We start from the raw sequence: 26,858 nt of genomic DNA, 5'->3' as shown, positions 1-26,858 counted from the left end.
AGCAGAGTTAAAAGCAGTCTATTTCTTGCCTTCTCTTTCTGCTCCAGAAAATAAACTACTTTTTCTCTGCTTGGTGAATTAACATAGATACCAGTAAAGCTACAAAATCAAAATATATTACTTTCGAAACAAGCCTTCAGAAATAATGCTATGGTTTTAAAACCTAAGAAAAAGAGACTGAAGGGACTTCTTCTCACCAGTTTGAAAAACATCTTGTTCTCTGAAGAATAATTCTGGGGAATTTCAGAAGTAGATTTCTTGCACAAATGCCACTTCAGTGGTATTACGTCAGGTAGAAATTATCTGTATTTATTATATAAAATGTTTCCTCAACATGCAGTCCATCAACGCTCACATTATTAGAGACCAAAAGTTTGCACTCAATCTCTTCTTTGGTTTTCCAGCCAAAAGTAGAGCAGAAGCTTCTTATAAACCTTCTAGATTACTGCATACATTACTACTCAGAGCATGACATAAATTGCCCCCAGAAGCACTGTGGCTAGCACACGTAGCACCTACTTCCATAACCATCTCCTTGTTTTGATGATTTTGAGGAGAGAAGTGAAACAAAGGGGGTAAGCTATAAAGTGCACATTTATTTTTCTTTCCTTTCTTGCTTTTTTTCTTTTTTCTTAAACTTATTAGTGGGCATGACAGCTTGTTACCTCCTTATATTACTTTTATTTGGACCACACAAAATAAGAATTTGTCTCTAAAATCTCTTTTTCAATGAATGTTCAAGTAGTTAGCAGATTTCTGTTAAAGAAACTGTTCAAGAAACTAGTGGGTGACAAGCCTCTTCCTAGGGAGGCCTTTTGTTCTTCAGACTTCCTTGTTAACTGTATCCTGATTTGAAATCTGCAACCCCAAACCCAAGCAGATCATTTCAAAGTAGCAACTGCTATTTCACTTTGTGACACTAAAATATCAAATATGACTTGAGTAGTTTGGGCTTGCATGCCAAAAAAAAGAATAAAGCACTACAAAAAGATTTCTTGTCTGTCTAAGCAAGTTACATTATCCATGCTGATGTACAGATTGTACAGACTGTACAGATTGTACGGGATTCTTACATATCCTCCCATTTTCTTCTGTGTATTATATTACAGCAGGAAACAGGAAGGTGTTTATCCAGTGTGCTTTTTCAGCACACGTCATGTGTCAGTTACTCTAGCTGCACCATATGCTGGGAACACACGCAGTGCCAGTTTTAGACAGTACATAGACCTGTCTCTTGTCTGGGGCAAGTTATAAGCTTATCACGGTCATATGAGTTAGAGTAGAATAAATATATAGTGTAAAACTATCTCAGGTGGAATTATCAGACAAAACAGACGGTTTTAAAGGCTCTGTCAATGACATTGAGATAGTTTAGATCAAGCTTGGAGCTCAGGTGGGTTCTGGTGCATCACACAGTAAGAACATCTTTTTTAACCATGTAGCCATACGTAACAGAAAGATTAATACGTTGATATTTCTGAGTGTAATATGTCCCTCCTCCTGCCACGATATTACCCCCAGAAAAAAGCCAGTTCTAGGAATTCATCATTAAAGGGCAATAAAAATCAAGCAGGAGTTTATGGTGAAGCTGGAAGCCAAAAGCAACAGCTAAAGCTGTAGAAACCATCCAAGAGATAAGAGATACCTATCCTAAAAAGCTGAAAGACTGATGTTTTCTTGGAAACCTGCAACTTTCAGCTGTAGAGTATAAGCTCTACAAAGCAAATGATTCAGACCTTTGCAGTAGAATGGATTTCTGCAGGTAAAACAGTGGAGGACGCAGAGACACATTTTAGTGGGGCATACCAATTGTCCAAACTTGGGAGAACACCTGATGGCAGTTGTTCTGTTGGACTCTGGGACCAAGAAAAAACAATCTAGCTGAGGGCAAAAAAAAATAAAAAACACTGGTCTATCTAGATCATTAAAAAGAATCAGTACCCAAAGGCAGATAGATGATAAATTAATGGCCTTTACTCAGAGTGTTTGGAAAGAAAGAAATTCCTTCAGCCACACTTGTATGAAACAATGATTTATTCTGGACCACAAAGCTAAATTAGTCTGGAGGAGTGACTTCAATCTTCTGATCTGAAAGCACTGTAATCAGACAGGAAGGCTTTCTAAAAACAAAAACAAACAACAACAACACAATATCTGGGACTTCATGTAAAACAATAAAAATTTCTTATGGGCTTAAGAAGGAAGCACAGCTTTACACTGAGAGTAGAGATATGGCCTGGATCATGGCTGTAAAGAATTTGCGGGACCTGCAAAATCAACAGATCTGGAAAAATACTTTCTCAGTTAGAAAGTACTTTTGGCACAGATGTGGGGAGGTATTACTGCACATCAGAAAGCTCTTGAACAGTACATAAAAGCACCCAGAAAGTGTACTTTAAGCAAGGAACACTCCATATATTGCCAAGACCTCTTCATGGTGGCAGGACTCCAAGTTAAAAGGCACAGACAGACAAAAGGCACAACTTTTGTCACTGCACATCTCTTCTGGGAGGTATGTGATCTATTCACCTAATGCTCTGCACTCAGAGCAGTTTGGCATAGCGTAGGGTCAGATACTGTCTGTCTCTGCCCTCATGTTAGCTCAAGTATCTTAAAGGTTTCCTGAGGTAACTAAAACAGAGTCCTCAGCAAGGAGCAAGTCATAAGCTGGCACCTCTTTATGCTAAGTTTTTCCCGTTTTATTTTTCTATTTTACAAGAAACAGTCCTCAAGTTTAAAAAAAATAAATGTAGGATTTTACAATTCTGTGTAAAGTAATCAGACTAGTAATTTTCCATAACAAGGTCTTTTCTATTTGTTTTAAGATACAGTTTCTTCTTCACTAGCATTTGAAGCATTCAGTGGTCCCACAGAAAATACTTGTATGTATACTGGAAAGGTTGCGTACATGTAAAATATAATCCCTGTAGACTTTGGAGAAGGTTTTCATATATTAATCAGATCAGACCTCGCATATAGTCAGAACTGTTGTAAACACTGATGTTTCCTAAGAAGTCCATGCAGCAACAACAAAAAGACAAAGTGAATGAGACACATTGTCAGCCCAACAACATATCAAGAAATTTTTACAAATACTACTTCCAATGTCAGTAAAACTCATTAGCAATTTAGCTAGCACAAAACCATTTTATATGTAAACATGCAAGATTAAGAAAATAATCTAAATGACCTTTGTCAAATTCATCACTGAATTTTGGAGAACTGGTAATCAAACATTAAATAATACCTAAATATAGCGCTGAGGAGAAGTACATACACTTTAGATGCAATGGGTAGCTCAGTGAGGAAGTGACAGCTGCTATCTTAAAAAAAAAAAGCATAAACCTTTCGCTATTGAAGTATATTACACAGGCCTTTCTAACCTGCTCAAATCACTGTTTTGTTTTATTACATTTGATCCTGAGGTAAACTGTTGAGAAATAATCAGTGTCATTGACCCCTACTTGGCTGACTATTCTTCAGTGGTCTCTGAGGTTAATACCAGTTTTATTACCTTTTTACTGGGTAACATTATTGAATGTCATGGGGTACAGTACTAAAAGCCACTGATGAAAAGAAACAACGTCTGCAATAGTCTGTGTGGAAGCAAAACTCCAGAAGAATCACAGAAACTTGTTTATGTATATTTTTTTCAGGAATCATATCACCCTGTGCAGGGAATTTTGTTAGAGTCAAGCAGAATGAGCTACCAGTATCTGCTCAGGGGTTATTAACAAAAGCATACCATACTGCACTGACAGAGCAAACGCAAGTGGAAGAATGCATGTTGAGTTGCAAAAATAAAGCTTTCACATTGACCCTATCATGTATCTTGATGTAATAGCCAAGATTTACTGGAAACAAAAACAAGCAGTGAAAATGAATATTGTAAGGATAGGTTCAAATAGAGGAAGAGACGATTTAAGTGATAACATCAGAAAGAGGTTGCTACATCAATATTTTCCCAATTTTGCACTATGAAATGTATTTTTTTCAATCTAACATTGCTGCACAGGAATATTAAAAAGGTGGTAAAGTAGATAAGCACCTGCAGATTTTTGACCATAAAAAAAACATAGGGTATTTGTTCAATATCCTGTCCTAATCTCAGTAAATGAGGGATAGTCAAAAGAGAAAAAAGATCACCAGATAATCATTTATGTTCTTCTTACATAAGGATACAAAGTGGAACTCCCATCTGGCTTGAACAAGTATCCAAACAGTTCAAAAATTTACTTTTGCAGTTCTTTACTCTCTGAAGTGCAGGGACACACAATAGACAGGCAGTTCTATTTAAGCTGAGAGAAGCTCATCATGCATGGCTAAATTACATTTCTTGTCTTAACAACAGCAGAATTAGCCTGTGCAGCTAACGTGGCTAGCACAGTAGGATCACCATTTTATGAGTGGAAAAAGTGTACTTGAAAGTGTATTAGCAGTGCTTAAGAGCAGTACCTGAACACCTGCTCCTTACATTGATTTTTTCTTTATGTTTATGGCTTTTCACCAACTGGGAAAAAAGTAGCAGCTTTTATTTTGATGCTTGATTGTAGATATAGAAGCCTGAATTTAAGACTGAAAGCACGTGCTGCTTTTTTCCCTCCTAACCCTTGCACATATCACAATTCCTTTGAATTCACTATCTCTTGTTTAATAAAGTAACTTCATAAAATGATACTTCATGTTATACATAAGCATCAGTACATATATATGCATGCATATGAATTAATTGCACTATCAATAATCTTGCAGCTTTGTAAACTGCTTAGCACAGAACAGAAAAGCAGTTTAATTGATAGAGATGACATAATAGCACTCTGCTTGAAGCAGTCCTTGCTTCTAGTAAAGTCTATGTTTATCTCTTAAAATGTTTCTCTCTATTGACAGAATTATAAAACATATATTGCCTTCTGACATTTGTTTACTGTTACATACATACTTAAATATTGAAAATTTGAGGTGTCCTAAGCAGACACTCCTTTCCCATAAAGCATCAAATATAGCCAGAACAGGGGAAATAAGAGTGCTTTGAGCAAAAGACTTTAAATACTAAGAATTCAAAAGTCAAACTTTGAATACCTCAACCCATAATAACAACACACAGAAAAACATACAAGCTGCATTAAATCAAAAACATAAATGGAAGAACTCTCTAGATCTTTACAATAACACAAAAAGTTCAACAACAAAAAACTCCACACTACCTTTTGGATTTTTCCTGCAAAGAAATAAAATGAAGATTTCTTATGAAGTTACTCCAGCTTTTATAGCTCTCCCCACACTCCCCACCTGCCGCACACACCTGAGGTGTTCTGTGACCACTCATTGCCTCAATGGATTGAGCAGCCCCACCTGGCTCCCTGCCTCCCTGCCTGCGGGCTTGGGCCCCTATTTTTAGCTCCCGCTGGGGGAGCACCTAGGGGTTGTAGCTATGGGGGCTGCTAGAGGGCCCTACCCTTCAGGGAGGGTAAGGCTGTACTGGGTACTGCAGGCCTTCCTTCACTGGTGACTGCTCTTGCTGCTTGTGGATGAGTTGTTGTTTTTTTTTGTTGTTTTTCTTTTTTTTTTTTGGCCAAGGTAGCCCTAAATCTAGACAAGTTTAATCTAACTAAAGCTTAAGGAATTGATGAGGGAAGGGAGAGGTGTTCTACAACTTTTAATAATGGAGGAAAATGCAATGGCAGTTTCTACTTGTAAAGCTCAATCATACCTGGATTTGCTGGCAAGCTTATGTGGCTGATTTTGAAGGGGTATTTTTCACTGCTTGACTTTAATCTTCTGATTTTGAAGCTTAGTCTTCTTGTGCTCCCTCTGAGGGGGAAATGAGCAGGTTCCTGCAGAGAGATGTAACACGTACATGCATGATTTTCAAAAAAATATTCTTTCTCCAGATGATTTTGGTCACACCACTCTGCTGTTGCAACTTAAAACCATTGCTGATGTGATGGGGAGGGCTGTGCTCCTGTGGAGCTGTGTCATAGTCAGTAGCCCCTATTTAAGCTAACTGCTTGAAGATCTGTTTAGAAATGTAATATGTCAGTAGAAGCTATTCTCCTTTCTCTTGTGTTTATTTGAATGAGATAAAGTTTGGACTGATGTATCCTTCTTTGTGAAGTACTGTGAACAGGGTGAAGCTTGAAGGAACACCAGGAAAGGTTGTGTGGCTACCAATTAAAGTGTGGGCAGTATTTTGGTGTCCTTAACAAAAGTGGGGTGTTCATGGTTCAGCAGAGATCCAAATGTGTGCTGTGGAAAGGATTAAAGAGATATAACAGTGTATTACATGCCTTGAATAGGAGATTCTGAACATAGTATGGGACAACTAAAGACTAGAGAGGGCCAAGTCAATGGATGTATGTGCTGTACCATAGAGGAATCCGGGTGGCTCTGTCTCATTTTGGGTGCCCAGGTGTCAAAGCAGGCAAAACAGCTATGAAAAAGCAAACAAATATATTCATGTATTTGGGAGTAGATGATAGGGGTTATTTAGCTTTACTTTACGAGGGAATGCTATTTCCTAGTATCTATGGCTACCATGCACATCACTGAATTTTATTTAATATGCAAGCATAAATACCAATTGAATTTGGCTTGCAGTAGATAAGCATGTCAAAAGATTCAAAGATGGTACAAAGAAATACACTTCAATCAATTTACCCTGAATTTAATATTTCTGAGCTGGATTAAATGTTGTATGTCAATAGTTTGCTTTTTCCTACTTTGACTTAGTTTTTAACTCAGTTCAAGCCTTTTGCTTTCTGATGGCTTTCTGATGGCTTTGTATGGTATAACTACAGGTGAGAGAATTCTGGAGAGGAGGATGTAAATTCAGATTCTTCCAGGCTGCCACTTAACTCTGTGTCTTTCAGGAGTTCTCACAGCTCTAAATCCATTTACATTCTTGTCCCTTCCTGGCTGTCACTTTTCTGACAATTCAACCATTTTATGAGTTTCTTTCAGAGACAAGAAAGTCTTTTGTCTACAATGCATTTTACAGCTGAAGCTCCTCATATAATGTATAAAATGTCAAGAACATTAGTTGCACTGAGGTGCTGGACCTTAGAAATGTTTCAGCTGAGATCTTGACAAGTTGAAAGTTTATTAAAGCAAGTTTGTATATGACAAAAAGTTAACTTAAGTTGTGCTCTGCCTCATACCTTTGTTCTTCCAATGATTCCTCTCAAATGCCTGGTGAATGCCATCTTCTTGTTTGCTGCCTCTCTCAAAAGCTGGAGAGCTGTTAACCTGGATTAGTAGCTGAAATTCTGGACTAAAACAGCTGAGAAGAATTCTAATGAATGATTTTAGCAGTCTGCACATGCTGCCTGAGGTACTTTTGTTTTATTGCTTTGGAGGTGAATATACCTCAAGGCAGCCATTCTTATGAGCTGAGATTATCCCTTTGCCCTGTGGCTGGCAAAGGGGAATAGGGGGAAGCACCCGGAACTGGAGATGTGCGTGCAGTCTTGATGCAGGTTGCTAGCCAGGGTGATTAGAGGGTAAAGCTTTGACTCTGGATTCAAGTGAGACAGTAAACTGACAAGAACATAGGCTGGAGGCATATTCATTTTAAGAGGAAATGTGTGGGGATTTGTAAAGGCTTTTAGTGGCTTGGAGAAGCAGGGGGATGCATAAATAAAGAACATTATTTTAAACATTCTTCCTAACATGCCCTCTGTGAAAAATAAGCATTCTAACTGAAAAGATTAGCTTGTTTCTAACACCCATGTTACACTGGCAGTAATCCCCTAAAGAAAAGTTTTTTATTTTTAGGGGGAGATGTAGGTGAAAAATGTGGCTGGAGGTGTGTATCTTCTGCCATTAATACCTTTAAAAATGCTTCCAAACAAAGATAAAGTAGCATGTGTTTGAAGTAGGGTTAAAATAAGGAAAAAATTCCTTATTTAATGAAATCAAATAGATGTTTACTCAAAATTTTGGGACAAATGTACTTGAGAAGGAAAAAAATAGGCTGCCAGGAAGTGTATTATTCCTTGCTCATGAGTCTACAATTTAAGAAGTTTAAGTCACTTATTCAAAACAGGAACAGCACATTAATAATTAAATTACACAAGTACACAGATTAATTTTTGCAAGATAATGTAGTGGTGCTGCTTGCATGAAATATTCCATCAGATAATATGCAAAGTATTTTATAAATATTTGGGGAGACATTCATAAAATAAAGGTTTATTGAATGAATTATTTGTAAACAGATAAAGCAGCTGTTGCTTCTGAGGTAGCTGCATTATTCAAGGACTCAGCCAAACTTTTCACAAGAGCAGTATTTGCAGAGGTATCTTTGGCCCAAACTTATGCTTCCTACCCTTACACTCTCCTGATTCTCTTAGCTAAGAATGCCTGTGTAGTTCTTCTATGTACTAGTTTGTAGAGCACTCTGATACCATGTGAGATGAAAAACTGTACATAGCTAAAACATTTGTTACTGTAAGCTCAAACCATTTAGCTTCAGTGCTATAATGTCTCATGGGCTGTGCTTGTTAAGTTAATGTACTCTTAATTAGGGTTGTCAAGTGTTATATTAAAACTTTGAATTGAAACTCTGCGTTCTCCCCATCTACTTGCAACTATGGCCATGCACCTCTGTTAATCAGATTCCCTAAACAATGTAGTCTCTAAAGTAATCAAGTATTTTCTTGGCACATAGCTGAACAATAGCTTGCTTGGCAGAGGAATGAGCTGAAAATGAGCTCCTTTTCAGCTTCACAGAGAGGTTTTGATGTGAAAATACACTCAATTTCATGTGTAGCAGAAACATATGTTTAGGATCTGTGCATACAAGGAAGGGGACAAATGAAACTGCACATGCTGCACTGATGCCACAGGGCATTGGAGAAGTGACACACCCCAGGAGCTTGGTTCTTTTCCTGGCCCTTCTACTGTAACGTTCAAAGAGGTCCCCTGAAATCAAAGGTGAAAGGAGATCTCAATATGTGCGAGCTGTGTAGCCAGGCTACAAGGTAATACAGGCCTTGCTAATTTATATAATGCTAAATCAATTTCAGTCAGTGCTAGAACAGGTGTTTTGCAGTTGCAATTCAGATATTGCTCACTTTCACGTCAGACTAAATCCAAAACAGCAAATGAGCATCATATCCATTTTGTGCACACTGTGTCAGGTTGGTGCAAGTGACTGGCATATTATTCTGTCCTGAATTTAAACTGAAGCAAGGGTTTGAGAGTTGGACTCAGGATAGCAAGGCACACTAACTGCTAGGCTGTCAAACCAGTCACTCATTACTTAGTCTGCTTTTTATTTTTTGCCAAACAACCAGAACTTCAGGGCAGGTGGAAAGTGTCTCTTGCCTTTATCTCCTGGTGTCTTCCTTCCATATAGCCCTGCATCTGTAAGAAGTAGTAATTGGGACACTAAGATGGATGAGAATGGGAACAGAAAGGACTGACTGGCTGTGGGAGTTGGATGGCAGAGAAAGGGCTGTAGGACCTGCATGTGTTGCTGCATACCTTCCCAGGATGCCCAATGCAGAAAATAGGACAACGAGCAAGTCCTAGTGTCCAGCCCAGGTGGGATGTGATGACAGACCAGTAATCCATGTAAGCTTCTGGGTGGTGCCAAAATCTCACCCAAGTCCAGCACGTATTGCAGCTGGAAGAACCCAGTGACCAGGAGTGGATGTCTGGGGCCTGCTGTCACCCAAGCCACTGCATGAGACCCTGGTCAACCTACCTGGAGGTATGCCCCCAGCTGGATGCCAGGCATCAACTGAAGGGCACTTGTAGTTCTTGCAAGTGAATGAAACCAGTCTAGTTCTAAAATTAAATCTCCTTCCCTCTTTGTTTTGCTTTGCTACAAGCTTGCTGTGGTGTTGCAACTTTATTTCTTACATAACTATAGAGTAGGCTTGTTTTCAGGTAATGAAGCATGGAAGTGAGGAAGCTGATTGTGAATTCCAGTATGTGGAGAGGAAAGAGCTGCTTCCTCACTTGATTATTGTAGTTTTAAAAAACAAACAAAAAAAAGTTTTAAAAAGATTTAAATAAAAAGGGTCTGTCTGACCTACTACCTTCAAGAACATTTGGGGATTTAAAGAGGTAAGGGGGAGGAGGAGGAGAAGGCAGAGGGGACACGTTTCTTCCCTATCTGAATAATGACAGGTTTTTTGACTCTCAGAATTTCCTGATGAACTGGCAATAGGAAGCTAATGGGTTTGTGACTGAGTTAAGCCATCTCACTGCTCCTTTTATGGCTCCAGATGCCTTTCTGAGAGTCTCAACTGAGCATAGAGCTTAACAGAGGCTTCTGGGCTCCATTTTTGCTTCATCTGCCTTAAAAGAGGGTACTGGGTTTCTAAGTTGCTGGCTCTGGCCTTGAGTACTCTTGGACAGCTTATTCATACCACTTGTGAGTGAAAATCTTCCAAATGGCTGGCTGGGCAGTTGCCAAGCCATTTAACCTAAATCTGTGCATTGCAGCTGCCTTCAATTTTAAATGCATCACACTGATTTCAGAAGGTAGTTCATCTGTAACTATTTGGTAAGGATTCTCTGAAACATCTTCTGCTTGTTGGAAATTCAACAAATGAAATATGACCCCCCTGAGATATTAATCCTGCTAAAATGAATCAACACATTAATAAATGGGAGGAACCTGAGAAAATAGTCTCAGAAAAAAGGCACAGTGAAGGATAAAACTTTGGAGGTCTTCCTCTTGAATAATGATTTAAGAGCAGAAGAGAATAACTTATATGGGCTTATTATTTCCATTTCATGTCTTTATCCATTGCCAGAAAAATTTAATTAAATTGGAATAGGACTTCCTCCTGATATGACAACTACATAACAGCTTACAATGTTACTTTTAATGGCTGGGAGATGGATGACATAACAGAGGCAAAGCTTACTCAGCTGTACCTAGCAGTGTCCTAATGATGCCTGCTAATGCTACTCCATATAGAAACCTTTGCCTAGTAGAAAGGGCACATTTTTCCTGTTAAAGAAATAACTGCATACCATGGGCATGTATAGTCTAAGCGGCATTTATAAAATTCAGTTTCAATCACTCAAAATGTGCAATGAAAGGAAGACAGGTGCATTTGGGGGTTTGAGAATGTTTTTGCATATTGCTCTGCTTAATTATGTCCAGATAAATGATTTGAAAATCTCAAATTTGTAATGAGAAATATAAGCGAATGTTCTTGGTGGTATTTGATAAACTGTCTTGCTGTAAATCATGATTTCATAAAGTATTAGAAATAAGATATATCTTAACAATTGGAAGGCAAACTAATTAGAGAAAGGCTTTTCTATCTATAAAACCCTCCCCTTGTTCTAGGAAAAGACTGGCAATGCTTCAAAGATTTTGTGTTCATCCACACTTGCAAGTGAATTATTCTTACTGTGTTAACATGTCTTTCATTTTTATTAATATTGTTTATATTTATCTTACTTGTATTACGCTGTCTGTCATAATACTTGAGTAGGTAGTACATTCTAGCAAATTTCACTGATAGAACCACTGCTGAGAAGACATTTTGAAGCAGTGAAGCAGGATGGTACATGAAGAGTGACTTGAAATTAGTATTTCACATTCATACTAAAATATCACACCTATGGTATGCATACAGACATCTACTAGGGAAAAACAGCAAGCAGACAACTGAAAATCTGTTCCAAACTCAACATGTAAATCAGAACAGCATTACTGCATTTGTGTATTACTTATGTGTCTGACTCTTATTAGACAGATTTCAAGCATGCATTATCCTGCAAGAGTTTGAGTTTTTGGTTGCTACAGTCTTTATTACAAATATGCAGAATATCTAAGGCCAATGCTGAGAGTTGTTTTACTTATTTATAATTATTGGAAATAATTTTACTGCTCTGAGTTCCAAGCTACTATGAAAAATATTCTTAAGCATGCATTTAATTAGCCATGAATAAGGAGGAAAAGGAAGCAACCACCAATGTAAACTTTAAACCAAACCATCACCTTATCAAATGTTTTCAAAGCCATCTAAGAATCTAATTCTTTACAACAAGTGCCAAGGGAAGTTCAAGCTACAGATACCCTGGTGTTTTTGGTTATCCTTACAGTATTTAAATAGGTATTGCACCTTGTAGCTGTATGGGATGAATGCATTAAAGTTTTTGATATGGTGTTTAGAAGTTATAGCAGGCAATTAGATGCAAGGAGTGCCAGCTTTATTTTTATTACTGTCTGCTGCTAAAGAGGAATTCCACCTACCCTGACTGCCTGAATTTCATAAACGTTTTTTTGGCTTGTAGATCTGTGCTTGAGGTCCCAACCCTGCCATAACTTTCTGGGCTTTGGACCCCAATCACTTTAATCTTGGTATTCTTTCATTTATTTTCCTAGTCTGTAAGTGTTATGCAATGTGTTCAGTAGTTATTAAACTCAGATGCTACAGTGCTGTGGACAACACAGCACAAAGGCTGCCAACCTCAGGAGTCAAAAGGCTAAAGAGCTTAGCTTGTGTCAAGCACCCCAGTACTCCTGAGTAAAGGAGCACTTAATAAAAGGAAACTCATTAAAAGCTTTGAGTGGTGAGGTAAACTGATATGCAGATGTAACTTTGAGGAGATTCCTTTTATTTTTAACATAAAATGCTCAGATGTAGTTTTCTTGGTGTCAGACTAGCATCAGTGCATTGTGACAGCATATTAGATAACCTGTTGACTTTTAGCAAGTTATTTGTGGTCAGAATGATTGACTTGAGAATCGCCATCCTGACACACCAACACTGCTCAGTGGCTGTCTGACCTTGCCTATATCATGAATTACTGAAACTAAGCTAAATAGGCCTAATGCTCCTTTGCCAAAAAATGAAATTACAGTGCCTCATTGCATGTAGTCTCAGTCTTCACATGCAAACCTATGTTTGAGTCACTTGTACTCACCTGACATTAAACAATCATGTGAAACCATTTGCAAAAAGCTGTGATGACATGACTTTGAAGGTTGAGAGCTCTTCTTGGAGCTCAAGTGACTCATGTGAATTACTTTGTGCTTCTGAGTGCTGATGTTGAAACTTTTAAATCAAATACTCTAAACTTATAGTGAAAAACACAAGTATGTTTGTACAGCATGCAAGTTTCCTCTGTGCAGAGAACTTCTGTAAGGCCTTCACACTGACTGAAGTATTTCCAGAATGGGTTTTGAAGCAGCACAAAATGCACAGTAAGCTTTGGCTGGGGCCACCTCACTGAAGCGAATCAAACTTGAAGCAGGGAGATTTTTTTCAGCCTCTCCCTTGTGACTCCAGCCTATAAAGAAAGGTCTAGATTCATAAATGAAAGGCCATGCAATTAGCAGCTCCCTGCTGGAAGTACCAGAAGACCATGGCTGTGGCAAGTGGTGATTCTGTCTGTGCATTCCCTTATTGTCTTTGAGAACTGCATTTTCTTCTTCCACTCCATGCAATTAATGCACGGCTGAGTGGTGTCTTGTAAGCCTGCATCAGTTGTGTTGTGTTACATGGGCAGGCTGATGCTGCTGGTGTGATCTGAGGTGATTTATGAAGTGATTTCTCAGCAGAGAAGGTAAATAGTTTTTTTTTAAAAGTAATTGTTTTCTAATAACTGATTTTTCTTTTTAGTTATTTTGTAAAAAGCATTATGAAACCAACCCACAGGGACTTGTCTTTCCAAAACAACACAAAGGAACTCATCTTTTCAACTCATTAGCTAATATTTTCACTACCTTCCTCCTTCAAAAATAAGACAACTCTTCGAATAAACTGTCTAAATAGTGAGAATTCAGTGACTTTTCTTTACCAAGAAAATGCATATAGAAAGCATGGACACTACTCTTATAGAATGTAGATTATACATATTTCTGTAACAACATATAGAACAACATTTTACTGTGTTGTTTTAAAACGATGTATTCAATTTTTTTAGTGATATTGTAATGAAATTATCTACCAAAGATGAGGATTCCTCCATTGACATCTGACAGGGCTTTAAACCAAGCCAAATTTATTGACATCCTAAAGTACAGCCACAGGACCACGGTTGCTCAAAGTGTATAACCACACCAACTCCTAGATGTTGCAGCAGATAAACAGCTTAAGATTTTAAGCATGTGTATGAAAGACATATTCTAACTCCCAATAAATTATTAGATCCTTACCCCAGCAGGCAGAGACAGTATATTTATAAAGACATCTCAAGTAACAAGACAGTGTGGCTTACCTAATGTAAAGATATGATATGGTGTAGCATAGTTCAGGTCTGGGTTTGAGGCAGCATATGCCCCATGTTGCAGACAAGATGCCTGGGTGCTCCTGCCGATGGTAGGCCCTCTTTTCCCCATCACTTTTCCAGTGCAGCTTGTGTTCAGCTATTGCCTCTTTCAGCTCTGCTTACATCAAGGGGACAAATCACCAATTCAATGTGCCAGCAGAAAATAAGGAAATATATGCAAACAACTAAACAGAAATTAGAGCAGGACAGAACTGTTTAATTAGCAATATATGCTACAGCAAGTAAGAATTAATACCAGCTGCATTGTATTAAACATATTGAGAGATGGGTGTTATGTACTGAAACTCTATTGTGTGTAGAAATAATTCAAATTAATCCCCAGCCTTTCTCCTTGAGCTTCAATATTTATTGCTTCTAACTCTACTCTTTCTACAACAGAAGCTACAACAAAAGCAAATATTACTGATTTTACAGAAAGTGTCAGGTACTTTTTAATGATTAAGCATATTTTGATCTCATTCAAAAGTAATGCTAAGAGGAAACAAAATAAAATGAAGATAGAAGTAAGGAAGAATTTAAATAAATCACTAACCCCAAAGCGTCAGATTCTTTTTTGTCCTTTTGCAGGTAGAATAAATTAATAAATGAGCGGTCTTGGCACCAGTCCTGTAGTATTGCTCTGAGGTGCCAGGGGATGTGTGCGCTCTGGGATGTACTATCAGGAGACATGCCAGGACGTTTCACTCTTCCTTGCTCTGCACTGTTCTTTGTAGGGGTCATCCTCTGATTAATCTTTCCCATTGCAGGTTCCAGTTTGTGGAACCATTCTAAATCTTTCCTAATATGCTTTTAATAACTTATTTGCTTACAGCGCCTACTCTGCTGTTCAAGTTCTTCCAAACCCCAAGTAAATAAATTAACAGAAAGGGAGCTTCTTGTTGTCAAGTAAAGGGATATGTCCTTGATAAACTGTATCAGCGGTTTCTTTTTGTTACGCTGTAGACTTATGTAGTGGTTAAGTCCTTGCCATTTGAGCAGGAAACTAATAAGTTAAAGCAGACCAAAGCAGTAGTGATGCAACGCCTAGTTAGGTAATGTTTATCATGTGAACTTGCAGATAACAGTAGTAAAGCCCAGGGTAATTATAACTGCTATTCTAATGAAAAAGTTGGTAGTATAAATACTGCAATGTTTGATATAGAGTAAATAATAAAAGGCCGGAGCAAGTTAGGAAAAAGATGCCAGCATTTTGCACTCCTTGGATTTTTCACTCAATGTTTCACGCATGCACAGGCAGAAATTGATACTCCGAGTATCAAGTTATGAAGTGTATCTTCAGAGGTGAGAAATGCAGTAGCTCAGGTGGTCAAGTTCAATTTTGAAATTTCCAGAAGGGTTTAGTAGGAAGATTTGAAAAGGAGATTGTAAGCATTTTTTGCTATATTAACTCTGCTGTTGGGAGGTTTGTATACATATTAGGAGTGGGGATTTATAAACATACATTGACTATTTCAGTTACAAGCAGTTTGGGGAAGGCTTGACTTAGTATCCTGTTCAATGCTGAGCACATTGTTAGCAGTTCAATAAATAATGAACATATTTTCACAGCCTGTTTCATGTTTCACAATGAGGTGACATTCACAACACTCACTGTGACACTGAAATGTTTTCCCACCTCTTTGTAGCAGAAGGGGCAGAGAGAAACATTACCATTAGAAAGCACGGTGATAGACTGTTAGAGTTAAGTATTGTGAAACTATTCTCAGGAGCCCAAGATGAAGGATTGAAGGACTCTGGATTTGAGCGTTGTGCTTCAGCTTCAATCTGAAAAAAAATATATAAAAGTACACATTTACAGTTAAGTCCTTTTGAAAAAACTGTTCTGTATCGTGAATCTAAGGCAATTTTTTCATTCCTTAGCGTTTGAAAATCAAAAGGTAATCTTTGATTTGCATAGTGGTTTAATGTGTCTCAGGTTACCTTTAATCTGAGGTTTAATTACTCCAGATTGCCTTCTAATGATTTACTGGAGAATCTTTATTTACCAGTGGGCAATAGACTAAAAGCAATGATTCCGAGCATTAATGATTTCAGAGATTAATACCCTATGCAATTTGTCTCCAAGAATTTATTCAGACCAGATGAGCTGAAGAGAGGGTAGAATAGAAACAGATATGACCTCAATGTAATTTCCCTCATTTTTCTGAAAACTAGGTGGACTGTTTGACTTCAAGCAGTTCAGTCCTGCATAGTGGCTCAGAGGTTGCACTCTGTATCATACTGGAGTATCCTAGAAGGAAAAGTAGCTTATAGAAAAAACACAGCATTTCCAGCACAATTTACTCATGTTTTGCTTTAAGAATAAAATGGGTTTACAATGTGTATCTCTCTAAAACTGGAAAAAAACAAAAACAAAACACCATGGAGTGTACTCAGATTTGAAAAACTTTAATAATTATTTTGCTGTGATTGAGACATGATGTTAAAACACTAGCTATTTTCACACATCTAGAAACTGATACATTGAATTTCACCTTTTTTTTTTTTTTTTTTAAAGTTACTGCTTTCACTAGATGGCACTTTCTCTTCATCACAATGTTTAACTTGTTAAAACTCCTTAACTGATGAATGCTCACTATTGTCTCACCACCCTCATATGGACTTGTTCATAGCTTAGCATTTGTGTTTACAGTCCTTTAAGTAATAAACCTGTTGAATAAAGCTTTTTCAAGTGAAGATGCATGGGGTGGGAAAACTTTGCATGCAGCCTACAGGCCCTGTAAAGAATGGAGGACACATTTATAAAAGCATTATATCTGACAGATAAGTGTGGGAAAGGCTTTTTTCCTCCTCTGACCCTGAAGCATGAGAAAAGTGACTGCATTGTCACTAAACGTAGTTGAAGACTCATGGTTTTTCTAATAAGAGTGTAAGCCAAGAGTGCAGCTAACTGTTTTAACACCCACTAAATTTTCTCATATAAATTGAACTGCAGAATGCAGCCTTCATTTCAACGTGCAGTTGAAAAACAGATGTTTAGTGGGGACGTTGCCTGTGGGATGGTCAAAGTCTTCTATTCGCTGCTTGATAAACGCATATTCAGTGTGTTAAGTGCTCCAGAAGAAGGAAGTAGCATGTGAGCCCATACCCTTTACTTCCCTGCCCATTCCACCATTTTTCTATCTTCCCTGTAGTTCCATTGATTGTTGCCCATTGTGAATGTGTGATAAGGTTCAGTGTGGTGAGTATTTAGGTTTTTTGATTTGGGTTTAATGTTTAAGTCAGAAAAATGAAAGACTGTCAAAAATCAAAACAAAAAAAATCGTAATGCATTTGAGTTGGAGAACCCTACAGGTAGGCATAGTGAGTCATGGCTATTCTTATTCTAACTTATCTTCTAGCCATTGGCAGTTATAGGCTATTTGATTTTTTGATGTTTTATTTTTAGTTATGGTACTGTAAACAACTTTCAGAGATCACATGAGTACCAGTATCAGCAGGGATAATTTAGAGTATATAAAAAAATTAAGTCACAAGAGCCACGTAAAAGATTGTCCCCCTTTATATAGGGGTCATTTCTCAGCTTGAGGGAATTTTCCAAAAACCTAAAGAATTTCTTACTATATGCAGTGTACATTTTAAATTAAAATTCCTTGGGATTTCATATATACAGGTATGAAAACCAGGAAATGAAAATGAGGAACCACTTCATCCTGTTACTTATGTGGTAGGGCAGGTAGAAGATTAGGTAAAACATGTTCTAACCCACATTGCAAACAGCAGAGCGTTGGCCAAAGTGATTATATGTGATTGTTTGCATTCTCTTAGACTGTATTCCTCTTTGTGTTTTTAAAGGACAGAAGTTCCTGAGGAAACATGGCTATCTATCAGTGACACCAAAGAGCTGGAATTAGTATCTGTACTTGCAGATATTCTGAACATCTGTATATACTTAAGATATTAAAAGTATTTAAATATACTAGTTTGAGCAGAGGAGGAAGTATAATCAGAATAACAAATACCATAAGAATATTTGTCTTCACATGAAATAAAATACTAATTTATAATAACTTATAATCAATGCTATGCATTTTATATAAAATCAATGTCCTCGTTGCTTTTTGTCACATGGATTTCCTACTAGCTTCCATAGAAACAATACTAACTATTTCAAAGTGTCATGTTGTAGTAAAACTGCCATATGTCGGAATCCTAAGTCATTAAAATTGTTTACCTTCTTGCTTTTTAGTCATTACTGGTTGTATGCATTTACATTTATTTTGTAAAATTAATGTTGTCATCCAAAATTTGTGTGCATGAAGCACTGTCAAGCTTTATATGCTAAGGCTGAGATTTTTCTATATAAGATCTATCTGCCAGGAAAACATCTTTTTTCAATCAATTTTTTAAAACAGCTGACCACACTGGCTTTTCAGCAGGCAGATGAAGTTCAGCTTAGTCACCTTTGTGTCGTGGATGTCTTTTGCTATTTCGTGACAGCTTGCTCAAATGTGTTTATTTTGAAAGGTGGTCAGATGCTACAGATGCATCTTGGTGTTTCGGAGCTGAAACTGGTATAAACAAATTCCATTCTCATTAAGCATATCCATCTCTTCATAGATGGTTGCCATGCAATTACAATTCCATACTAAATCTCCCTGAGGAGTGCTGACAGTGCTGACAATAAGAATGAACACCAGTGCAGCCCCTTGTTCATGTCCCAGATGCTTGGTGAGGAAGAGCAGGAATCCAAAGACTGCAATGCTGGTGATATCACAGATGATTCTGATATCCTGAAAACACCATGTGGCAGGAGTTCCTTTGAATACATTGTTTTAATTGTTTTGTTTTTCAAGCCTAAGGATCTTCATGTCATATCACAGTCTGGGTGAGAGTTCTGTGAAAAAAAAAATGTACAACTATGTAATCAAGACTTTACCATAAGGCATGTTTAGAGAGGGACCAGTGAAGGTTATAGAAGGAGCACTTATTCTGGAAGCTTTTGAATCATTGACATTGTAGCCTTAATCTTTTTAATGTAATGCAAGTGTTTGTGTGCATAGCTTGGTATAAAATGAATGAAAGTTGTATATAAGGCTCTTTAATGGTCCCAGGTTGACATTTACTGATTAACATGTCATGCAATTAACATGCATGACACTTTGGAGAGAAGAACAGCAGATGAGTTTTTCCTTAAGCATTCTAGGTCCTGTTAGAGAATAAGATTCAAAGTTAGCCTGAAGAGACTGCTATTGTGCGTTTGTTTCTAGCAAGAGAAACTTCTCAAAATTTATGCATGAAATTGATTTTACAAAGCATTGAATACAGTCCTTGACAGATTTGTGACACAGAATGAACATTTCAGTGGAGACTGTAATCTCCTTTGGGCTAAAACTAGGTTGAATGCCTCTGAGGATGAGACTGGTGAATGTAACCTGGAAAACAACAAAGGGGCTGTTGATGGATCTATGCTTCATGAATTTGACTAGTTTTGTTTTTTAAACTCATGTATATTTTACACTATAGCATATTACAGCACACAGTTCTACTGTGTAGTTTTGTGTGATATGGAGAAAAAAAAAATCCTTTGGCTGTTTTAAATGAGATGCTGGTAACTTAATGAGGTACCTGCCAGTTCTTGTGTTAAGGGACAGTGAATAATTATTCCCAATGCAACTTCTCCATGTCATACACATCTTTTTGCATCTCTCTTCCAAAGTAAAGAATCCTAATATCCCTGATTTGCCTCAAGTCAATGTCATTCTCTTCCTTTGGCCATCCTTGCTGCTTTTTTCCTGTATATTTTCTAGTTTCTTTTAAAATTGCCTTTAAGAGGTAGAAAACTTGCACAGGACTTGTAATAAGCAGTACTGAAGGGATTTATGTAGTGTCATTTTCTTTTTTGCCCTCAATTTCTTTCCTAGTAAGTATCAACATTCAATTTTCTTTTGACTACAAATGAATATTGAATGATATTTTCAAAGAACTGTCCATGACTTCCTAATCACTTTTCTGAGTATCAGTAGATTTAGAGCTATCACTGTATATATTTATTTCTCCAGAACAGTACTTTCTTCATACACACTCATTTTGCATTGGATTTTATCTGCTATTTTATCACCAAGTAAGTCATTTAGTGTTTTGAGATCTTTCTGCTATTCTTCGTAGTTCACTTTTTTTTTACTGTCTTAAACTTTAAGAGCAGAGATCCCAATGCAGATTTCTGTGGGCATTTTAATACTTGCCACAATTTTTCTACCTTTGTGTTAGCTTTTAATCGGTTATCAATTCATGAGGAAAAAGTCCTCTTTACCCCATGATAGCATGGCCTTTTTACCCTTAAATTTTCAAAGCTAATACCTTGGAAACCAAATGTATTTTATCAACTTCTTTGCAAACATTTTAATAAGTTATTGAACACAGGCTCACTCCATCAGACTGTTAACAAGGCTAAAGTTGCTCATCGAAGCTTCTGGTGTCACCAACAAATCAGAAATGTAAGGCATTCAGCAACTGTTTGGCAAGCTATTGCAAATGCTGGGGCTAGTATTTTATTGGGCAGTCAGCAATAGCATGAAGTTCAACCAAGGCAGTTGCTAGGTGCTGCCCCTGGGATGGAGTAATGCCAATTACAGGCACAGAGTGGGAGCTGAGTGGCTGGTGAGCAGCTCAGCAGGAAGGGACCTGGGGGTGCTGCTTGGCAGCAGGCTCAGCATGAGCCAGCAGCATGCCCTGGCAGCCAGGAGGACAAATGGTGTTTTAGGACATGTAACACAGCATCACCAGCTGGTCAAAAGAGGTGATTCTCCCACTGTATTTAGTGTTGGTGCAGCCTCACCTTGGATATTGTGTGCAGTTCTGGGCTCCACAACATAAAAAGGATGTTAAAGTGCTTGAAGGTGTCCAGAGGAGGGCAACAAAACTGGTAAAAGGGCTGTAGGCATGTGCTGTGAGGAGAGGTTGAGGATGCTTAGGCTGTCCAGCCTGGAGCAGAGGAGGCTGTGAGTGACCTCACTGCTTTCTGCAGCCTCCTGAGAGGGAGGCACCAGCCTCTGCTCCCTGAGAACCAATGGCAGGATGTGAGGAACAGCACACAGGTGCACAAGGGGAGGGTCAGACCAGATGTTGGGAAAAATGTACTTATCTTGAGGGTGGTCAGACACTGGAACAGGCTTCCTGGCAAGGTGGTTGATGTCCCCTGCCTGTTGGTGTTCAAGAGGCAGTTGGACAATGCCTTCATAGCGTTCTTTACCTTTTGGTTAGCACCAAAGAAGTTAGGCAGTTTGGACTAGACAATCTTTAAAGGTCCCTTTCAACTGAACCTTTCAACTGAACTATTCTACTAATAGACAGTCATGATACCTTGGATATAAGAATGTTTTCTGTGACCTATTAATCTTTTTTACTGGTGAAAGGTGACTTTGACAGTCAGATGACCAAGGTTAAAATTAGATCCCTGATTGGACCCTACCAATCTGTCAGACATTCCAGCAGAAAGTTCTCTTTAGAACAGTCATTACACGGAAATAAGGAAAACAAGATAGAATTTGATAAAAATCACTTCTAAATTGTGGCCCAGAATATTTTCTTCTATTTCTGATGGCCATACATCCTCAAACATGAAGATCCTCAAGCAGGCAAGAAGAGTCAGTATATAGGCATGTCTATATCATATTAATTAGAGTTTTTATGTAGGAGTAGTAAATTCCTCTAAGATAGAGAAGAACTAGTATTGAATCAGATGGGCTGAGGGTCCTTGGAAGTGTTCTGTCTAATCTGATATAAAGGAGGGATGTCTTGGTTTCTTTGGGGAAGGGCAGGCTTTGGTTATATATTTAGCACCAAAAGAGGGCTAACAACTGACAATTTGAGCAAAAGTAGGTGACTAACACTGAACTACATATTATGCCTGTACAATGAGATATCAAAGAGGTGGTTGAGCATGCTGTGAAACTGGAAGCAGTATAATCATGATCATGCTAATTAGCCTCACAGAAAGAGTGGGTCTGCCACCTTAGGTACAGTGTCACACTAGTAGAGGCTGGTTGCTTTTGAATCCAGACAAATGTACCAGCTCAGACACATCCCTTCAGGGATCCCAGCAAGTAGTTTCTTAACATGCCCTTGACATCCCCTAAACTCCCTTGGTGTCCCACAGTGCATTAAGATATTTTTCAGGTGAGGTATGTATGTATAATGATCTGTATGAAACAAGTTGTTCAAGACCTGGAACTTTGTTATACTGGTTTAGGCATAGCCATCATGTAACAAATAGTTGGTGGATGCTGCTATGCTCATCTTTTATTTCCCTTCCAATTTGCCAGTAACTGTTCTTTGTCATCTGTTGAATGCTGTATTTGCCTTAGTAGAACAACTTGTAGTAGGCTCTTTCTTTGGAAATTACTTATCTAAAGAGGTCCTTGACCTCAAAAGTGCTAATAAAGCCATCTTAATCATAAGATTGTCTTTAAAATAAATATATAAGAAATATGAATCCTTTTTTAAAGGACAGGCATGTGTTATTTCAATCAAGTAATGAACAAAGTAGGAGAATAAAGTTAAGAACTTTTGAGAAAAGGAATTATGTCTAGACAAACTTTTAAGGAGATACATTGTCTGGTAGTATTTCAATGCTTGAAACTCAGTTTCAGCTGTTCTATTAATCTTGTTCTTCTGTTTTAGAACTCTTTTGTACAATATGTTACATTAGTAAGCATGATATTACCAGTAAAACTAAGGAAAAGAGGTCAAATCCTACTTTTCTTCTCAGTTATACAAATTCAATACCAATTGATTCAACTCAATAGAGATTTTTGACACTCAGATATGAGATGTGAATGCAGTATCAGGAATTCTGGATATGTGTAGTCACTTCTATTGCACTTCAAGTGCAACAGAAAGAATACTCAAGATAGATGAATTAGTCTCCAGATTATAAAGGAGATCACAAATCATAAAGCAAAGTGTGACACTACATCCAGGCAGACAGACACACAGACCAAATACTGCCAGTCCTTCCTGCTTTCCCTGTTCATATCTTAGTAAGAGATCAAAATAACTTGGTGCATAATGGATTCTTGCTGAAGTCTTCCATTTTTAAAGATGTTACTGGAAGATCCCACTGAAGTATAACTGACTAACAGCATGCATCTGTCTTCCCTTGCCAAACCTGAGGAAATTAGTTCATGGGAATCTTGTGATGTTCCAGATTTGCAGAGGCCATTGTTTGAATCCAGATTCCTCACACACCTAATTCATTAGGCAACATGAATAGAATTGAATATAATCTGAGGCAGCATTACAGTCCTCCCACAGCATCAGAGCAGTTGCACATAGGAGACATTTGTGATCTGCTCTTTCAGAATTTCCCCTTGAAAAGTCCAATAAGCACTTGACAATAGCCTATGTGATCACTGTTAGCAGAGGCCAAAAGAAGCCAGGGAGGTCAAGATCCACCTCATGTCCCTTAATTGCCACAGGTGTATGAATCAAGAAGATGGACTTCCTCCACAGCCAAAAGCCATTACAGGGGTCCAAGGGAAATTTGTAAGGATTATAGGCTTACCCATCTAGCATAAAACACAAACTTAGGGCAGGGAAAATAAGAATATAAATTCTTATAGGTAAGAACTTATATCAGGGTGAAAACTAAACCACAATTATCAGTTGCCTAATATGGCTAGGATGATTGCTACTCAGAATGGTCTCTCAAATGATTAACTTCAGAAAACAGGTGTTCAGCACTGCTTCAAGTATTTAACTTTACAGAAACACTAGTATGAACTGTACTTTTTGGAGAATATTATTTCATTGTTCTTTTGTATTTATACTGAAGAAAGCTATAAAATGAACTATACAAACTTATATACACAGAAATACAAGGAAATCAGCCATTCTAAAAGGAAAGCAGGATAATCAAATGTCTGAGTTTAAAAAAAAAAAAGAGGCACTTTAAATGTTTTGTTATGTTTTCCAATCTGTACAGTCAGTCATCTGTTCTTTTTTCCCCTGCCTCATCAGGATGTTGCAAATATGCAGCTGCCTGCTCAATGGAGTTAATGAATTCCAGCACAGGTGCTCTTGATTGTATTGCATAATCGAAACCCTTTTTCTTTTTCCTATTCCTGTCTTTGCATCTTTATTGTGCTTTACATTTCCTTTCTTGCTCTCTCCGTATGGCTCTGAGTTGGATGGTTGAAGGAACTGAGGGTTGGTATTTACATTGCAAAATGAAAAACAGCTCTGATTAAAAGAGTTAATGTAACAGAGCTGAGTTTGAAGGAGTTTAAACATTGAGCAAGCACAGAACCAGTGCAGAAACTGAGTTTTGCAGGTATGCTATTGACATTGTTTGTAACCTGAGATTTCGTAAGGTGTCTGTTTTTGGTAAGACTTCTGTGGGACTTTGAAGCATTTTGAGTTTGTGATATGCTAAATATAGAAGGTAGAATAGAGAAGATTGAATGCTAAAACAGACATCTCTTAATAAAAATGAAACCCTGGCCCAACTGAAGCTGTGACAAAATTCCCATCAACTTCATTAGACTCAGAAAATCAGGACTTTTTTTTCAAGGCAGATAGAAAACTTAGCTTTGTATGGCTCAGAGTTGCCATTAACTGTATTCAGGATGTCTTTTTGTGCGGAAAAAACATTCTGGTTCAGGCTTCTTTATCAGAGAAAGCCTTAGATAGTATCATGTTAGGCTGTGATATTAGAAACCCTCTGAATTTCTAGGACATATGAATGGAATAAAGCAGATCTCAACTGTATAGAAAGTCTATATAGGACAGCTAGGAAGTTTGATTTGCACAGGCAGTTCCTAGATGGCAATTGTCAGCTGACAAACACTTTGGATATGGGAAATGCATTAAAACTGACTAAGCCCCATGCATTTAGTTGGCAGCAGATGGAAAGAAAAACCCAATAAATGAGAGATTATTTTGGTTTACTGACAAGGAATGCTATTTATGTGTCTTATAGAATGAGAACTCTCAGTGGAGAGAGCCATGCAGTAGCTCACCACTATCATCCCATTAGCAAGAAAATGCAGCGTGGAACAGAGATAAAGCTGTTTAGTGCCACCCACTTCAAAAACAAGCAAACAAACAAAAAAAACCAACTTGAAGTATTGGAAAATAAATGAACAGGAAAGCAACAGACAGGAAGACTAAAACTGCTTGTACTTTCCAGAGTCGTGAGCTTAACAGAAGGTAAATTACCTGTCACTGAGACATGAAATTTCAGAAATGGTACATAAGGTATTTTTCTAAAATAAAATAGTGAAAGATATCAAAAAGGCTAGAACTGAGAACTGATTTAAGAATTTGGTAAAACACAACGAAACTGTAGTCTCATCTTAGCATGTAATTCAACAGAACAAAAATGTTTATTAAAAATATTAAAAGATAAGGCTGTTCACAGTAGTTAACATTTAATTCAGAAAGTTATCTTTGAGTCAATACAGCTGAAAATACAACACCACGTACAAAGTCTTATTTTTAGCATTAATATGCAACTTATCTACAACAAGTAGATAGTATGGGAACTAGCCTTGCACAGCAGACAAACAAATAATGCTGCTGTAAAAAAGCCAGTTGTAAGAGCTCCAAAGCCCACGTATGATGTGGCTGTAGCATCAGGCACACTTCAGGGGCTGTTGAAGGCCAAAACAATGCGAGTGGCAGGGCACTGGTAGCCCTGTGTGGTGCTGGGGGCCCCCAGCCCTGTGCTGTGCCCCAGCTCTGTCCTCGCTACTTGTGGGCAGCCAAGAGTTGAGTGGTGTTGCTGGAGCTGTCAGATATTTTTCTAAAACATAACTCAAGACCCTGTGGTCTAGGGATTGCTGATGGTATCTTCCAATAGCAGCAGTTCTAGATGGTGATGCTAACAAAGGAGTTAAATATATGCAGGAGAGATGAGGTGAATAAATTCCATCCTCAGCTAATGGCTGGATGAAAAATGCTTTACCTTCAAGCTTTAACTTTCAGGTCATGCTGTTAAATTACTTGAGTCCTCTATCTAATGTGCAGGAACATAAAGGGTTGATCAACTTCAGGTGGGGGACACAGGAAAAAAATGCTTATGCAATGGGAAAGATAGGTGAGATAGGAGCTGATTTAACTCTCAGAATGCTTCCAGCTTATTATTGGCCTAAGAGGAGTCCAGTACTGCATCAGACAAAATACCTAATGTATTTAATATTCCAGAGGAAAGGCATACTGAGTAAACTGAAAACTGAAGCACTGGCACTGATGCAGCTGGTCTTGCAACTTAGCGTTGTACTGTTCCAGAGATACCACCGCTGAAGTCCTCAACGTATCACTTTCTTTGCTTCCCTGCGTGCCAACAACCATGTATGTTCTAACGAGTGTAGTATGATAGTGCCTAACCTATCTGGGTACCAGCATACTCTTCTAAACAAAATTCAAGAAAGCAAAATCTATAGAAAAGAAAGATACTGCTTAATTAGTTAATATTCATAAAATATACATGTTAGTTTTCCCAAAGTCTGGGAAGAATCCAAACACAGGATTTGTGTATAAACTGTGCATCACCAAATTCAATTTTCTTTTCTTGTTTACTTGGTGCTTTATTTCCCATGAATGGCTTCAAAAGAAAGTAATATTCTTTGTGTTTTTTTTTTTTTTAA

At 37.8% G+C, this 26,858-nt stretch overlaps 2 protein-coding genes across 2 annotated transcripts in view; one reads left to right on the top strand and one right to left on the bottom strand.

The window, feature by feature from the left end:
• The window catches only part of LOC310900530 (uncharacterized protein), a gene marked incomplete at its 5' end in the record, with an annotated part of 545,595 nt that overhangs the window by 214,369 nt on the left and 304,368 nt on the right, over positions 1-26,858 (top strand). The window lies entirely within an intron of this gene.
• The window catches only part of LOC310899750 (uncharacterized protein), a 566,537-nt gene that overhangs the window by 503,058 nt on the left and 36,621 nt on the right, over positions 1-26,858 (bottom strand). Inside the window, exon 5 of the mRNA XM_083836630.1 lies at positions 4,183-19,105. The gene's annotated coding sequence lies outside the window, so the exon portion shown is untranslated. The remainder of the gene's footprint in view (positions 1-4,182; positions 19,106-26,858) is intronic.

Source organism: Anser anser (assembly GCF_964211835.1).
Source record: "Anser anser genome assembly, chromosome: 5".
Lineage (NCBI taxonomy): Eukaryota > Metazoa > Chordata > Aves > Anseriformes > Anatidae > Anser > Anser anser.
The sequence above is the reverse complement of the archived record's forward strand: the minus strand, read 5'-3'. Positions and strand labels throughout refer to the sequence as shown.